At 46.0% G+C, this 13627-nt stretch overlaps 1 long non-coding RNA gene across 1 annotated transcript; it reads right to left on the bottom strand.

The window, feature by feature from the left end:
• Window positions 1-5061: 5061 nt before the first annotated feature.
• LOC146187478 (uncharacterized) lies at window positions 5062-10615 on the bottom strand. The gene is made up of 2 exons (XR_014707932.1): window positions 10522-10615; window positions 5062-5563 (listed from the first exon to the last, which is right to left on the bottom strand). It is a non-coding gene; the product is annotated as an uncharacterized LOC146187478 (long non-coding RNA).
• Between the last annotated feature and the right edge of the window lie 3012 nt (window positions 10616-13627).

Raw genomic sequence — 13627 nt, 5'->3', positions numbered from 1 at the left:
AATTCTACAATCTTCGAGAACGCGACGCGACCGATTACGTAATCTCGGCCACCGCGCTGCGCCTCCTCGCCCTCGTCGTCATGGGCGGAGTCACGCGTGCATTCCCCCGCACGGTCCCGGCCCTCCTCCTCGCTTCGCGAGGGAAGACCGCGCGTGCGGACCATGTTCGAGTAAATTCGAGACCTCTCCAGAGAGCCAGGGGGGGGGGGGGGAGGCATAGCTTTGGCAGTGCTAAGCTGTTTTCCGTTCCTCCTCCGCGCCTATAGAAGCTTCTGCGCTGGCTATTTAAGAGGGCGCCGCGCAGCCATCGACGGTTCTGGTTCTGAGTTTGGTTTGATTCTTGCTCGGAGAAGACAGCGTAGCAGGCAGGCCCCGACTGAGAAGTCGTAAAAAGAGCGATGCGCTCGTTTTGCAGGTCTTTCGCCCAGTCTCTTTTGTAAAATGTGATGTCTCACTGCCTCGTGTAAATAAGTTTTCTGTATCTTGTGTTTGTGTCGTACAAAGTTAATTTTCGTTTTGTTACAGCAAGTTCGTCGTCCTATGTCTCATTGTGTGGTTGCGTGTGAACTGCACGTCGCCTGCCGAATCGAGGGGCAGTTTGGAGAGGTGCGGAAGATTGGAAGAACAAGAAGAACCTGACGTTTACTCGCACAGTCGACAGTACGATTCGGCAAATGCAGCACTACGCAAGCCCAGCCCGTTACTCGAGCCGTCGCAACGTTATCCCGCTCACCGAAGTCTGCCGGCCGTTCAAGGTGGAAGAGCTTCGCCGCGTGCAAAGACATAGGGACCCCAAGAGGAGACGGTGAGAGGCAGCTGAGAGTAGGAGTGCCCACCAGCGAGGAGCGACGCGGCAAAGAAGGAGCAACCGTTGCTGAGGTGCTGAGATCTCCCGGTCGTTCGGGATAGGAACTTCATCGACGCGTGCAAGGACCCAGGAGCCCCCAGCGGTGACGGTCAGAGGCAGCGACGATCGGAAGTGCCCCACAGCGAGGAGCGACGCGGCGAGGAAGGCGCAACCGTGGCTCAGGTGAGCGGGATTTCTTGCGTCCGTTAGTGTGCGTGGCTCAGGCATTAGGAGCGGGAGGTGCGCCGTGTCGACGTGTAGTTAGTTCGATTAGTAAACATGAACACCAGAAAGTCAGTGTTTTCCGGATGGACCAGTCTGTCCGTTAGAGCCCCCCCGTAGCTGCACTGAGACGGAAGAATTGCGTAACAAAGACAAACAGTAAAGACCTAGTGAAGCGTCGAGAGACAGAGGCGAAAAGAGAGACTGAATTAGAAATTGGAAAGATGGAAGCCGAGATGGAAATGAGAAAGATCGAGGTAGAATTGAGAAAGCACGAACTGGAAACTCAACAAGCGATAGCTAAAGCTCGAAAGGCACAAGCAGAGGTCCAATTATTGGAAATAAGACGAATGCCTCGTGGTTTACAAATTGAAGCAAGTAAAGTAGAAGAAACTAAAAAGAACGCTTCGAAAGAGAAGCCCCGAATAGTATTTGAAGTGAACCTGTCTGGTGACGCAGCAGCCTCGGCGTCGGATGCTGCCGCGAGTACAGAGCCGGCGGAGACGACCTTCGCCGGAGCGAGCGATGCTGTCGGCGTGCGTGTCGCGTTGCTGGCCACCGAAGTAAACAACGCCAAAACATCGGCGGAAGCCTTCCCAATACAAGCGCTCGCGTGCGCTCAGATTACCGTGGGCGTCAGCGTGGCGTCAAGTACACCGGAAGGCGCGTGGCAGCAGGCGACCGAACTCAAGTAAAGCTGCCGCGTGTTTACAAACTGATCCTGACGCGTTAACTGCAGGAATTGCGGGTGAAACAGCGACACCGGGCGCGAGCGCTTGCCAGGAACAGGGCGCCACAATTGATTCAGCGACAGCGGGCGCGAGCGATGCGGTCGTCGAGATCCGCGATCATACATTGACCGCAGCAGAAGTCTCAGCAGCTGTCGCAAACATCACAGTCGGCACCGCAATAGGCGCTGAATTGGCCACCGCTTGCACTCGTAAACCCTAGATGTTCAGTGAAATGACGAGTCCCCCATTCGAAGGCGAACGTTTAGCATGATGCTTTTTTCCTGACCTATGCGAGCCGCCTGATGCGGCGCCCCTCCGTAGCTGTAACGAGTGTCAAGACGAAACAAATTCTTCACTTGAGCCTGAGCCGCGTTACACCGGCGGCCTTGAGCGGTCCTGCTCGCCTGTGCATGAAAGTGTGTGCGCTCACGAGCATGCAGTGACAAGCGAAGCGTGAAAAGAACACTTGCGGGCTTGACCACATGTGATGTGTGCGGAACTCCAGAATCTGGGACCTACCGTGAACGTTTTGCATGTCGACCAATGTCTGTACATAAGAAAGGTGCTTGTGAACTTTGTGTGACAGGAACTGCGACCTATCGCGAATGTCATTTATGCCCCCCAGGGACTGTGAGCAGAAAGTGTTCATGCAGACTGTGTTATAGCGGAAGAAATGTCGCGGCCTTTTGTAATTGTTCGGTTTGGTTGGGCAAAAAAGCCCAGATCCTCTTATGGTGGGGCGTGTAAGACCGCGGCGGCCCTTTATTTAATGTTTCGGCGCGCGCGCCGCAGAAAACGGCGATGGAAAATTCTAAAAATCTTCTAGAACGCGACGCGACCGATTACGTAATCTTGTCCACTGCGCTGCGCCTCCTCGCCCTCGTCGTCATGGGCGGAGTCACGCGTGCATTCCCCCGCACGGGCCCGGCCCTCCTCCTCGCTTCGCGCGGGAAGGCCGCGCGTGCTGACCATGTTCGAGTAAATTCGAGACCTCTCCAGAGGGCCGAGGGGGGGAGGCATAGGTTTGGTAGCGCTAAGCTGTTTTCCGCTCCTCCTCCGCGCCTAGAAGCTTCTGCGCTGGCTATTTAAGAGCGCGCCGCGCAGCCATCGACGGTTCTGGTTCTCAGTTCGGTTTGATTCTCGTTCGGAGAAGACCGCGTAGCAGGCAGGCTCCGACTGAGAAGTGGTAAAAAGAGCGATGCGCTCGTTTGGCAGTTAGTCTTTCGCCCAGTCACTTTTGTAAAGTGTGATGTCTCACTGCCTCGTGTAAATAAGTTTTCTGTATCTTGTGTCTGTGTCGTGTAACGTTAATTTTCGTTTTGTTACAGCAAGTTCGTCGTCCTACGTCTCATTGTTTGTTTGTGTGTGAACTGCACGTCGCCTGCCGAATCGAGGGGCACCTTCGAGAGGTGCGGAAGATTGGAAGAACCTGTCGTTTACTCCCCTCCTCCCCATTACTGGACATATATTATGCTAGAGGCATGCGAAAGGAAAGAAAAATAAAGAGTCTCTGCCCGTGCCACAGTGTTTACAGATTTTATAACAGCCCTTCAAGGCCTGCAAGCAGCACTACGTCGCGGTCACATGAAGAGCTCGTTGGAGAGATCCGCCAGCTGTACCACGAAGCAGTATTGAAAGGTCACAATATTAATTTTCAGTGGCTCCCAGGGCACTGCGGCATCAAGGGAAACCACCAGACGGACGAGGCTGCCCGTTCTGCCCACAGTGATGGTGTTCCAGTTAAAATCCCCATGTCGAGAGTTGATGCCGCATCTGCGCTTCGCTGTTTCGCCATGAAAATCACACTTTCAGCGTGGAACACTGGAGAGGTTTGCAACCGTTGCCTCAGGGCACTGGATCCTGAACTGCGCCTTCCCCATCAGATTTCTCGTCGAAAAGAAACGTTGCTGTGCTATTTATGGCTCGATGTTGCGTTCACCAAGTATGCTTTCAGTGTTGGAACTGCCGACAGCCCTGCCTGTGAAAATTGTGGCTGTGAAGAGACAATGGAACATCTATTATGTGAATGCCCTGCATTTGTGACTGAAAGACATAAGCTGCATTGTGCGCTGGACCACCTCGATCCTCGCCCTTTAACGGTGGATAAGTGTGCGTGGTCACGGCAGTCGACCGCCTTCAAGGCATACAGGGCACTGTTTAATTTTCTAACAGCCACCGGCCTGTGTGACAAACGCTGACTGTGCTCCACGTCCCCTTTCTCTTCTTCTCTTTAATCCTCTTATCCCTTTTCCCGAGTGTAGGGTAGCCAACCGGAGGCCTTTCTGGTTAGCATCTCTGCCTTCCATTCTCATCCCTATCTAATTATCTATTTGTTCACCCCCATATGGTTGCATTCTGTTAAAAGGGGGATTTACTAAGCCACGTTCAATACGGTTTTCGTTCAGGTCACAACACTATTCACCTTTCCGAATATTTTAATGACCTCGATTGTTCTGAAATTGATAGAAATAATATTGTTATGACACTTTTTATTGACCTTCATAAGGCGTTTAATACAATTAATCATACACTGTTGCTAGACAAACTAGAGAATTTTGGTTTCAGAGAGCCATACCGAACATTGCTTTGTAGTTACTTCACGGATCGACAACAATGTGTAAAAATAGGCGATTGTTACACTAAATTATTAGACATTAAATCTGGAGTACCCCCAAGCTGGATTCTAGTGCCCCTACTATTTAATATCTATATCAATGATTTAGCCACTTTGCACTGAATTCCAAACTATACTTGTGTGCCGATGACACCCCAGGCAGCACACCAACATCGCACCAATCCCGGCCCAACGTCGACAAAAATTGGTACCAACATTGGCGTAACACTGGCTTTTTGAGAAATTACTACATTTTTATATATTGGTCCGGCTTATATACCAACATTGCACCTGTCTTGGCATTGCCAACATAGGCTATCAGCTGGCCGTGCCCCTAGTGTCACGTATTGGCATGCCACTAGTATTCACTGGCACAACTGACATTGGCAATAAACCGGCCGTGCCGCTAGTATCATATATTGGTATTTATTGGCATGCAACAAGTATTCATCGGCACACGTGGCCTGCCACTGTTAAGCCCCCTTTAGCCATGCAGTTATTTCACCCTTGCCCTTACTGCTGCCATTTGCTTAACTGTCACTCTGACAATTGTGGTTTTCTTATGCAGTCATTTCCCAATACCACCTTGCATGTCATCTCCCTAAGGAGCCATAAAAACCATGCAATTAAATGAGGCAAGCAAAATATTTTCCGAAAACATTTTATTGAGAGCTCATATACATGTAAATGCCACAAGGACATCAGAGGGCCAAAATGCAGTGCAGGAGGCATTGGATACAGGGTTAATATGGGAGAGGCTAGTAGGTGTAATTGGAAACAGGGCACTGAGCAGCACATGACCAGGTAGTGCAGGTAGAGGTGACTGGGTGCAATGTGCATTGGTCATGATGGAAGGGGCTGGACATGTTGAGCAGGGTTGATGCACTATAGCCTTGTAGTGCGAGAGGTGTTGCAGGAATAGGAGGCTGAGCATGGGTGCATTCCAGGGCAGTGTCCACCATGGATGGAAAATGGCAGTGGACTGTGTTGAGCATGATAGTTGGCAGTGAAGGGTCAATGGATCAAGTGATGAGGTTGAGGGGGCGGGGGAAGCACATGGCCCAGGTAGTAAGCTGGGCACCCCGCAGGAAACAACCATTCAGGAACAGTTTGTTGAGGAGATTGGTCCGTGGGTCTTACAAATGACATCTGCACAGAAGACAAGCATATATCACCATAAGATCTAAATTCACCTTCTCAACACTTATCCAAACACATATTTGAAGTCTGGGTGCTCTATACGATTGAGTACAAAATACAGAACCCCGCTATAGTAAAACCTCTGATATAGTAAAGTGAAACTGAAGTCCCAGTTCATCTTCCATAGGCAACTGTACATTTTCCCCCTTTATAGTAAAGATGTTTTTGGTAAAAATCGGTTAAAGTGCTTCTGGCCATGGCGACGACTCCCGCGCACTACCTAGAGTCGCAAGGCCAAGACTTTTTGTATTTGAAAACAGAACAATAACCCCGAGTGTTCGTTTAGGTGGCTTTACTACTAGCCGTAGCAGCAGTCAGAAGAAGCCTACTTTACAGAAGCCTTGGAGCCGTGAGGGAAAGCGCGCAGCGCGAAGAAAAAAGTAAAGCTGTCTACAAACATAGCAAGGAGGCGGCGTGTTCCATTCAGAAAGTAAAGGAGTAAACGTGCAGCAAGAAATAGGGAAGGGAAAGAAATGGGTCAACATTCACTGCAATGTGCAGTACAAATCATGAGGCAGTGGTGGCAGAAAGCGGAGGTGCAGCGAGTAAGGTCTTACAACACTTGAGTGCCATGCGAATTTATCACTTATTGCCTTTTAAAAGACAGAAAGAGCAAAAAGGGACACCATGTTCATGCAAGGCTTTAGTTTTTACATGAAATCGAACTTGGTTGCATTTGTAATCACGTCTTCAGGCTTCAAAGGTACTTCCACAAGATGTAGAGAAATTTTATAATGAAAAAAACACAAAGAGATGATAAAAGCGAGATGGAAGGTATTTAGGTTTTTTTTTCATTAAGCAAGAAGACGTGTTCAGTAAGTGCCTATTTAACTACTAGACAGCACTTTCAGGACCATGTCATCACAGACCACTGATACAGTAAAGACCATGATATAGAAAATATTTTCGCTGGCCTCAGTGGCTTTACTATAAAGGGGTTCTACTGTATATATTGAAGGCCTATTGCCACACATTCTTCTTTTAGAGCACTTTGCGACAGGTTTCTGGGCCTGCAAAGGCATGCAGCATCTTATGACGTAGGGATGATAAACCTATATGCAAAATAATATCCATTCCAGATACAAAAGAAAGATATTTGAAAGTAAAAACCTGCTTCCGGCAAACCGATAACTTCAGGTAGATGCTTAGTGTTCATATAGAATTACAGTTCCTGAAAATCTGACGGTTCAGGCTCCAGAACTTTCAATTTTAAAAAAATTCTTAAACATTCCTGCAATAGACAATATGGATTACTAAGCATGCAAGACTGGATGATATTAAAGAACACACTAAAGAATATTTTTCTGCAGTACACCAGTTACAGGCACGCATACATTACTGCGGCCCGAATAAAGAAATAATTGCACTGACAGAATCAATCAACCTATCTTCAATCAGCTAACTGAGGGAGATGTGTAGATCGCAGATATTCTCAAGGCTGTGTACGCATATAATATTCTCAAGATAACCGTACCATTTCAAGTTCCAGCTTTTTAGTTTTCACAGCTTTATTGCTTGCTGCATTCTACTATAAACAATTGCCTTAATTGTAATGTACCAAGGAATAGTTTTCATACAGTGCTCATTATAAATTAAAGATACCAGAACAACATGCACACAAACAAGAAAAGAAGAACGGGACAGAGCGCCATTCACAACTGATTTATTGTGCAGAATAAAGTACATATATATCTCACTGCCGGCATATGCGCAAAGAACTCATTCAGCATCATGTAGTTAGGGATAAGATATGTTCAAGAAGCCCATGCCTCATACCACAGCCTCTTTCTCTGAGAAAGCATTTCTTGAACATAGCTTATGTTAAACTACATGATGCTGAATGTGATGTAGCTGAATGTGTTCCTTGGGCATGTGCCTGCAGTGAGATATATATGTCCTCTGTTCTGCACAATAAATCAGTTGTGAGTGGAACTCTGTCCCGTTCTTTTCTTGTGTGCGTGCATTGTTTTGGCGCCTTCAGTTTATAATAAATAAACACGAACAAGCCCAACAAGAAGTTCTAGTAATCATACAGTGCATGCTTGTTCAGCTAAAATTATTGCAGTCAGCCTGCAATGAGCATGAGCAAGTACTAGAAATTTACTTTGCATAGGCAGGAAAATGTTATGCTAGATCTGAGTACAATGATATTGTACTTCCTTATCAGCTAGCAGCCTACCAGGTATGCATTTTCCCTCATCACAGCTAATCATATGGCCATACCATCGGCAACCTTCCACGTGCAAGACTATATTCAGTTAGGCATACATGGGTGATTTTATGTCCAGGTAACAGATGTGGTGCTCGGGCATCTGATTTCTTAAAACCAATTCATAGTAGTTGTTGGTATAGAGAATAGTAAGCTGCCTGAATATCTGAGGCCAAATATTATTTTCATTGCTTAAGCACACCATAAAATACAATGCTTGATGTGACTATGGGATCATAAAAAAACGATACATCTAGTATGGCAGTGATTTTTCACTTTCACCCTATCACAATAAGTTTCTTGAAAAACCAGTTTAATCCTGAGCTGAAAAGTTGTTTCGCACACATTTCATATTTCAGTATCTATAAAATGCTGCTATTTTGTGAATATATTTCAAAATCAAAATTTCTTAACAGACTCACAAATTGTTTTTTTTTTCAAAAATGGACAATATTTTGTACTCAAATTAAAAATAAGATTGTGTCTGGAGAAATAGTATTGTTTGCAGAACAAAACAGCACATACGCAAGAAAGCACCAATTTCACTCAAACTTAATGTGCAATACACGAAATGAGAGTTCACCTAAAATTACAAGTACAATAGCCCTGTTTACATGGACTCGACAGCACCGGGTTGAATCAGCGTTGAGTAAGCAAGGTCATCATTCTCGACCCGGCTGATGTCTACATGAACTCGCTTTCTAGTGAGTAAGTATCGTAGAAGAGCGTTGCATCGAGATTCGAAGTTATTGTGAAAGTTCTTACTCGTATTTGATCCCATTGCGTTTTACTATCGAGAGCTTCGATTATTTTTTATCGTTGATGAGCGCTAAAAAGCATTCATTTCGAGTGACGCTCGTCGCCGCTCCAGAGGCTTTTTCATATCCCAGAGTTCCCCATAACTAGACTCCCTGACTGGGCAGCGTCTACATGCCTTTAGATAAGCGGGTCAAGCGAATTAACCTACCCCCTGCAAGCGAGTTAACGCGACCCGCTCCGCCGCCTATTTTACTCGACCCGACTGTGTATACATGAACCCCACAACTTATTTTTCACTCGACAGACGTACTCGACCCAATACTGCCGAGTTCATGTATACAGGGGTAGAACGCACATGTAACAAGTAGCAATGCTGCTAAGAATCCAATCTGCTTTCTTCTGGCTCCCCATCCAGTTTTCTAAAAAAATATCTTGTCTGACAAAGAAGGATATTTGGAGTTAAGCAGCTAAGCAACACAAGATCCATATGCTTGCTCTAACGCATGACTCCTCAGTGCACATACAGTTGCAATTTGCTTGGTCATGTGGCAGTTCACTAAACAGTCTGACTAGACATGACAATCAAAAAAATAATCGGGGGATCATTTCTACTTTTATTAAGACATGCAAAAGCTTTTTGGTTGTTGACATAGCATTCAGAGACAGCGGGAGTTTGGCAGTTTTATACGTCTTATTTCGTTTGGCAGTTGCAAGGGGATGTAGAAAAAGAAATATGAGTAGGGAATATAAGGGGTGACAACATCCCGAAATGAAACTAATGGACCAATGATGCACACTGCGTATCTTAAGTGACGTCAGTGGTAACATCATAGACAGAAAATCGTCCTTGAGTATGACAAATTTGAAGCCCAGGAGGTGAGGTGGTTGTGGGCAAGCAGTTGGTAAAGGGCAGTCCCCCTGAGAGGTAGGCGGCAAGATCACTGCCACCCATTATGGGGAAAGGGAAAGCCCTGGCAAGCATGCAGGCAAAGGTGCACATATATAAGAGCAATAAATGCACAAGGAATGCACGCCTGAATGAGCAGCTGCACTAATAATTTCCTTTTGTCTTGCAGCCCACCCCTCCTGCACTGTAAGCACTGTAAGCAAGTCTGCTCTGTTTTCCGAACAAAGAAGCATATGCAAAAACAAACAGAATGTTCTCTAAAATTTACAAAATTTGAACGAGTATTGCATGATGATCTCCTTTCTGCAAATGTCTTGCTCTAGGGTTACAGAATGAATTCATTGCAGCTGCAAATAAAGCGAGTTGGGAGCTAATGGCAAATCGCAATGGCTTGGGGAGAGAATTAATTATAATTGTCACTTTGAGCAAAGTAAATAGCCTGGTTTAGATCAAAATAATATTACATCTACATGGCTGAAGCCAGTGTAGGCAACCAGAAATGTACAAGCAGTCAGTAACTGCATGTCTGTATGAACAAATAAATACTGTGCAGGCAGCAGTAATGAAGGGAGAGTGGAAGGCAAATAACCTGAGCAATACTGAATGGCTTTCTTCTCTGCAACCTCAGTACAGGCTTCCTGCGAATTCTTGTAATGCAAGCATAATCGAGTATGTTAAATATTCCATCACTTAAAGCACCTGCACTCCCGTGTTACGCAAATGACAACTACTTCGTCAGTTCAACAAGCTATGTCTGTTATAGTGCTATTACACCACAGGTTCACTCATGTCTCAACTTGAAATAGTCACATACTATTGAAATAAAGCAACGAAATATAGCACCAGCTATTAAAGCACTGCCAGGGACATGAAGGATATTATTTTCTGCATACTGTGGGCAAGACTTCTGAAAAGCATTGAGCTAAAAAGCTAGAAAAAGTCATATAGCATGCAATCATATAGCGAAAAGCCAGCAGAGCCTTTTTTAAAGCCTTTATATAAAGCAAAACAAAGGCAATGTGTCATACCTACCGAGGCAATGCTTCCTTACACACAGCATGTTTCATGGCAAGGCTCCCAGAGTTGTTGACAGGTTATGCAGCACCAAAATGATGATGATGTTGTCTGCTCACATTCACGCAGCACCCCTTTGATGGCAGATGATTGCTTGTGCAAAAGCAGTGCGATGATACAAGTGGAGCAGCTGGACTGCGGGCGTTATAGAGCAAAGAGCCCTAAATGCAAGGAAATAAAGTCTCCATTAAATCGATGCCTCTAAATCATGAGAAAAGCATACCACGGCTCTTCTCTGCTTAGTTAATCTATAATTTCAATTGAAAGCTGTCTCAAAAAAGTACTAATTGCAACTCTATGTTACACATGGTATAACATAGCTGTGCCTGGGCGGTGGGGCTATCAGTTAGCATAACGACCGGAAAATGCATACTGATGTTTCATGCAGTCTTGATGCTGGAGCAAAGTGTCATGGTGCGGAGAACAAAATTAAAAGCATGCACGGGCGCCAAACGTGTGCTACACAACCGACGCGACTAGAGGTGTGCACGGGCATAAATTCTGAGCCCGACCCGGGCCTCATGCTACAAACCCGAACCCGGCCTGGAACTGAAATTGTCTGAGCCCACCCAGCGCTCACACTGAAGGTTCCCGCCCTGCTGGACATGCTATAACAGACCAGTTGCAAAACCTACAAGTCGGCTTCCCTATGAGGCAGGAATTCATGCACAGTGGTGACAGAACCTGATTCAGGGATAATAGTTAGGTGCAGTACATGCATCTACCACAGTCCACGCTGCTTGGGATGCAGTTCCCCACGCACAGGCCATTGTCAGAGAAAGGTTTTCAGGCATTCTTAACACTGGAATAAAGGGGGGAGCACTGTCACCCTAGGGGTGAAGAAAGAAAATTTAGAAAAGGGACATTAACCGGAGAGGGTAATAGCGGGGCGACAATGGGCACGCGAATGATACTGTGACGAATGGGCAAGAGGTGCGGGAATTACCCTTCCCGTCAGGCGATGTGCTAGCACTGTACCCAACTATTACCCCAAAGTATATGCCACCATTGTGCAGGAATGTTTGCCGCACCGGGAAGCTGACGTGTAGGTTTTGCAACTGATCTATTGCAGCTGAAGCAACGATACAGCTCATGCGGTTAGCGTTTTATCGCACCAGACACGAAAATATATGCTTTTGCCCGGACTCCACCGACTCCGCCCGAGGTCACCCGAGGGAACCCGAGCGGCCGAGCCAAGTGACGGCTATACGCCGTTCCAGCCACTGTAACGCCGTGAATATCCGAAGTTGGCTTTTAGGGCTACGATGCTAGGCAGTTGTTTACTTTAGGAAATCAGTACTCTGCAAAACAGCAACTTGAAATAAGCTGCAAAATGGTCGGAATGAAGTCGTGCATACTTGAGAACCACTTTTGAAAAGTTAACAACGTAAGAAATATGCTAAAAGAAGACAAATCTCCCTAGCACATGGCTTACACAGCCTGCAGCAACAATGAAATGTAAGACAACCCTTGTAATTTAAAAAATGCTCAATCTAAGAGGCTAATATTTTGCTCCAATATACACAAACGCTTTATAAAACCTGAATGAAAAAATTTGAAAACTTACATGGAATATTTCTTGAAGAAAGGAGCATTTTCCGTGCGCGGTGCCACCGAACGTCGAGCCGAGCGAACGAGTGGCCGTTGGATGGACGAAAGAACGGAGCGCCCTCTTTGAAACAAAATACAACTGCCGCCGTCATGCCGGCTAAGCGATTGTCGCGTCATCCTTCGAGCTTTTTAGTAATCGCTTTTTCAGCAGCTCGATTGTCTCGGTTTTGTACCCTCCGTTTAGCAAGCGTTTCCTAGATGACAGGACTTGAACCAGCCTTGAACGATGCGCTGCTGTTGCTGCTCATCTATGTAGGGCTCTGTGCCAGCAGCGAAGCGCGTCGTCGCCCTGGAGAGGCGCCTAGCTGTTTTGTTTACAACACCCAAACCTGTTCAAGCTGTATTTTGTGAATGCTGTGTTCTACTACGAATAGTTTCCTCCCGTTTAGCATACCAACGAAAATGCTTTCATACAATTGTGCTCAATCGAGTGGAATATTTCAATCACCCTGAAATGAGGATTTGAAGCAAGTTTGTTGAAAATTATTGAGCTAAGCATCTCAGTACCACGACTTGCCACCTCTTTATAAGTTAGTTGCATACGATGCTTACATTTTTTCTCATATATCCGCACCGTCAGCATCATTCTATCTGCTAGATTAGTCGTTTGTTGGCCTGATTCATTAGGCGCTTGTTTCTTTCTCAGTTTAGTTTCTTGCGTATATTTTATTGGCCAAGAAAATGCGGTAAAAGCACATTTCTCTATGCAACTTGTTATGAAAGCCCGGAAATGTTTGAAAGAAGTCTCCAGTCTGTTAGCGTTTGTCTTTTTATTACTGTGCAATTCCTTCCCCTGGGCGGCGGCCGTCCGCCCCTTGGACCCAGAGTGGTGCGTCGACCCGTTCACAGCTTTGGCACACCTGCGTGGATTTCGACGCACGCATGCAACCTCGGACCTTGCTCGCATCGCATGCGGTGAGAGAGAGCGATCGGGGAACGACAGGAGTGCGAAGTGCGCGAGGACGGGATTGAGCGGTGCGTCAGCACGGAGAGCAGGCGTTGGAAAACTGTGCGAACGAGCGTGTGCGAAACAAAGATGTGTCATTGTAATCCAGTTGTTAATATACCCATTGTACCTTTTCGTATTTTATTTGTGTTTCCAGTCTTTTCTTTCACATTTTTTTTTCGTTCTAATGCTAACAAGTCAGTTTACACGTGGGTATCTTCTCTCCATACACAATATTTTGTAAAAAAAAAAAAAAACTACCCTCCCCGCGCACGCCTATAACTGTTCCACCACGGAGGTAGTTAGAGAATAAATAAGCTTTGATACAAAATTACGCTTAATTGTAAAACAACGACTGCTTTATTTAGTTTTTGAACTCTACAGTTATTCCTTCTTGCCATATGTAGCGCAAGAATTGTATTGCAGTGAACGACGACGGAATCGCGAAATTGGGGATGTGAATAAAAGCGGAGAAACGTTACAGACTTCTTTTTTTCGCACTTGTGC

Source organism: Amblyomma maculatum, chromosome 6 (assembly GCF_055883805.1).
Source record: "Amblyomma maculatum isolate TAMU_Amacu chromosome 6, ASM5588380v1, whole genome shotgun sequence".
In the NCBI taxonomy this organism is placed as follows: domain Eukaryota; kingdom Metazoa; phylum Arthropoda; class Arachnida; order Ixodida; family Ixodidae; genus Amblyomma; species Amblyomma maculatum.
Note: the sequence above shows the minus strand (reverse complement) of the source record. Positions and strands in the feature narration are given on the sequence as shown.